Source organism: Salvelinus sp. IW2-2015, unplaced genomic scaffold (assembly GCF_002910315.2).
Source record: "Salvelinus sp. IW2-2015 unplaced genomic scaffold, ASM291031v2 Un_scaffold1624, whole genome shotgun sequence".
In the NCBI taxonomy this organism is placed as follows: domain Eukaryota; kingdom Metazoa; phylum Chordata; class Actinopteri; order Salmoniformes; family Salmonidae; genus Salvelinus; species Salvelinus sp. IW2-2015.
The window spans coordinates 37,107-40,502 of NW_019943042.1; the positions used below are offsets into that span (position 1 = coordinate 37,107).

The following is a 3,396-nucleotide window of genomic DNA, read 5'->3' on the forward strand; positions in this document are numbered from 1 at the left end:
GTAATACTTTTCCTCATACTATTCTACTGCTATCTTTAGTCCATTTCCGGTCTGACATGGTTCGCTCATCCATATATTCTTGATGTATTATTCTAATCACTTCCAACTTAGATTTGTGGTTTGGGAGGTATATGATTGTGTCATGTTTGAGATATTTACTTGTTAGATATTACGCTTCTGTCGGACGCTAGAAACAGCCAAGATTTCGCTACACACGCAATAACATCGCTAAATTATGTGTATAGTGGATCGCAAATAACAGTTCGTGAATTGGATTCAATGGGCTAGTGATAGTATATAAAAACTGAGGATAAATCAACATAACTTGTTCAGTTACTTTTCCATACAAAACATAACACTATAGAATGACCAGAGTGAAAGGAGAGGGAGCCTGTACAGAACTAAACATATTCAAAACATGTATCCGTTTACAATAAGCGAAAAAAAGTTTAAAACGCCCCAAAAAAATTGCCAAAGAAGTAACTTTATGCCCTGAAGAAAAAGCCGTTATGTCTATGCCCAACACGAATACCACTGAGTACCATTCATATTTATCAGGCAATGGGTGCTGCATCATCGCTTGTCAGCAGTAAGGACAAGGAAGTTTTTTTTTTTGGTTTGTTGATAAAAAATAAAACAGAATAAAGCGCAAGCAAAATCCTAGCAGAAAACCTGGTTCAGTCTGCTTTCCACCTGACACTAGGAGATACATTCATCATTCAGCAGGACAATAACCTAAAACACAAGGCCAAATATACACTGGAGTTGCTTACCAAAATAACAGTGGCCTAGTTACAGTTKTGACTTAAATCAGCTTGAAAATCTATGGCAAGACTTGAAAATGGCTGTCRAGCAACAACCAAAGTGAAAAATATTGTACTATCCAGGTGTGTAAAGCTCTTAGAGACCAGAATGACTCACAGCTGTAATCACTGACAAAGGTGATTCTAACATGTATTGACTCAGGTGTGTGTTACTTATGTAAATGGGATATTTCTGTATTTAACTATCAATACATTTACTAAAATGTCTAAAAACATGTTTTCACTTTGTCATTATGGGGTATTGTGTGTAGATGGGTGAGAGAAAAAATATATTTTATCCATTTTGAATTCAGGCTGTAACACAACAAATGTGGAATAAGTCAAGGGGTTTGAATACTTTATGAAAACACTACTTACAGTTATTGAAAGAGCAAGGCAGTCCCAAATAGGCTATGACGCCTAAGCTGTATAAACATATCCCAGGTTGCAGAGTCACCTGCCAAGCGACAAGTGACGGAATATGTTCCACAGGAGGGAAATACCCCTTACTTCCGACTGTCCCTTCCGCAGAAATACTGTAGCATACCCATTCAAAGCCCATCAAACATTTAGAATAAACGATGTATTTATATCAATATATTTATAGTGTYTAAAGAGGGCAAACGATAAATGACAAATATACAGTTGAAACTGACTCAGAAATCCTAAACAAACACCTGGCAGTTAATTTACAGGTACAGTCTAGTGACTGTCAGAATAGTCTGACTCAATACTAAATTAGAACAGCGGGTCATGCACCGAAAAAACCCCAACGAAAACCAGCACTAACTCACCACTTTGAGGATTTTTTGGGGATCGTTTTTAGTAAATAAAAGTTAGTAAAATAGTTTCACCTCSCACAGCGTGTCTGACAACTGAAAGAGCGCATATCTGTCGTTGTTCCTCCAAAATGCTCGCTGACCTCCGAGCTGAACGGGTGTAACTCCTCCCTCCTGGACACTGTGGGGAATAGCCCCTACGTCACCAGTTCTCTTTTTCTGGATTGGATGTGAGCTCTACACCTGTTCGAATGCTGTACCGGAGGTGGTTACTGTACCAGGCTAGCCTATACTGATGCAAAAATTAGCTAAATTAAAAGTGTTAAAAAAAACATTGCCAGTGTGGCTACCGAGTGYTAGGCTAAAGGTTATTAAGCAGTTTTGCTTCGTTGTTTTAGCCTTCATAAACTGTTAATATGCAGGCGTTCCCCAAGACATTAAAAAAGCAGCCTAAAGAAGCAATGAATGAACGTGTCACCTGACATGYTGTGTCAGAGGCCTGTGCACTTCTTGTTCTTGGAAAAGACTTGAGGGGGCAGCGCTACACAAAACAAATGAACTAGTAGGCACGTTACTTTTGGCCTGTCGCGTTTGGCCTGGCCACAACTAGAGAGCAGAAGCCAGTGTTGCCCAACTCCTCAGTAAGGAAAGTAGCTATTGGCTGTCCTAAAAGCCGCTAAATGACGTCATCTCCTAATGTCGCTAAATTGGCAACACTGAGCAGAACAAAAAAACACAAAAAAAACACTTGAACATGAGAAGCAGTGTCTTTCTATTGGAATGTCGTCTGGTTTCTCATAGGAATTCACAAGGTCAGTTATTTGCAAAATGTTGACATACATACTGTAAATGTGTTGTATTTTGTTTTGTGGGGAAATTAGAAGGTTATTGAGGGTGCAGAAACTATTTGCAAAGTCAAAGCGTTAWCACTAACCTCTGTGTGAGAGTATTCTATGCTGGTCCTTGTTTCATGATCATCTGTAATTGTCAGGCTATTACTCTCACTGTAGGCTATACATTCATTTAGATCAACGTATGGCACTACCAGACATACACAACCCCTCTTTTAACTCACATTACAATAGTCCCATTGGCAGATGAAGTGCCTTGTCATGTGAGGTTGGTTTCTCCTTCAGTCACACAGCAGCTGACCCATTCTATAAAGGTGTCACACAGCACCTGACCCATTCTATGAAGGTGTCACACAGCAGCTGACCCATTCTATAAAGGTGTCACACAGCAGCTGACCCATTCTATAAAGGTGTCACACAGCACCTGACCCATTCTATAAAGGTGTCACACAGCAGCTGACCCATTCTATAAAGGTGTCACACAGCAGCTGACCCATTCTATAAAGGTGTCACAGAAGAATCCTGGAACTTCAAAATAACCTGATGGTTATAGAGTGCACAGGAGGGTAATGTGGTGTTTGTGTTCTCATGATGTCATTGTAAAGAAAAATACAATCTACTTCAACTTTGCGGTGGGATAGTTTTGATTTGGTTGCATTAGACAGAGGGGACATGGTAACTTCATGGACGGATGGATGGATTGGTGTGTTGTGTCCCAAATGGAGGGGCAACGCCACAGCTGTAGCAAATAAAAGGTATGGAACCAGAGACTGGTCAAGAAGATAAAAAAAAACACTCTGCCTCTCTATGCTGCTGTCATAGGCTACACAAGTTAAACCCACCCCCTGCCTCTCTATGCTGCTGTCACAGGCTACACAAGTTAAACCCACCCCCTGCCTCTCTATGCTGCTGTCATAGGCTACACAAGTTAAACCCACCCCCTGCCTCTCTATGCTGCTGTCA

At 40.5% G+C, this 3,396-nt stretch overlaps 1 long non-coding RNA gene across 1 annotated transcript in view; it reads right to left on the reverse strand.

Moving 5' to 3' along the window:
* The window catches only part of LOC112071502 (uncharacterized), an 11,598-nt gene extending 9,850 nt beyond the window's left edge, over positions 1-1,748 (reverse strand). Inside the window, exon 1 of the long non-coding RNA XR_002894124.2 lies at positions 1,598-1,748. This is a non-coding gene — a long non-coding RNA (uncharacterized lncRNA). The remainder of the gene's footprint in view (positions 1-1,597) is intronic.
* Positions 1,749-3,396: the final 1,648 nt, after the last annotated feature.